The sequence below is a fragment of the Penaeus monodon genome, chromosome 21 (assembly GCF_015228065.2).
Source record: "Penaeus monodon isolate SGIC_2016 chromosome 21, NSTDA_Pmon_1, whole genome shotgun sequence".
Classification (NCBI taxonomy): domain Eukaryota; kingdom Metazoa; phylum Arthropoda; class Malacostraca; order Decapoda; family Penaeidae; genus Penaeus; species Penaeus monodon.
This window is the reverse complement of record NC_051406.1, coordinates 30,565,515-30,565,753: the sequence shown is the minus strand read 5'-3', so window position 1 is coordinate 30,565,753 and position 239 is coordinate 30,565,515. Positions and strand designations below refer to the sequence as shown.

The following is a 239-nucleotide window of genomic DNA, read 5'->3' as shown; positions in this document are numbered from 1 at the left end:
TTCGACCCCGTTAACCTGTTACCTGCGGCACGTGCTTCTCTCTCTCCCTCAGGTCGTGCTTCACCCACGAGATGACGGCCGTGAAAACTTTCTCTTCGCACGGGACATTCAGCTGCGCGGACGAGATCAGCTCCTCCACCTGAGAAAGAAAGGATGAGACATGTTAGAGGGGATGGGCGAGAAGAGGATAGAAGTCAGGGAAGCAACCGGATGGAATTAAGGAGGAATAGAAATTTTTA

The 239-nt window shown here is 51.9% G+C and overlaps 1 pseudogene; it reads right to left on the bottom strand.

The window, feature by feature from the left end:
• The window catches only part of LOC119586648, a 107,344-nt pseudogene that overhangs the window by 18,874 nt on the left and 88,231 nt on the right, over window positions 1-239 (bottom strand).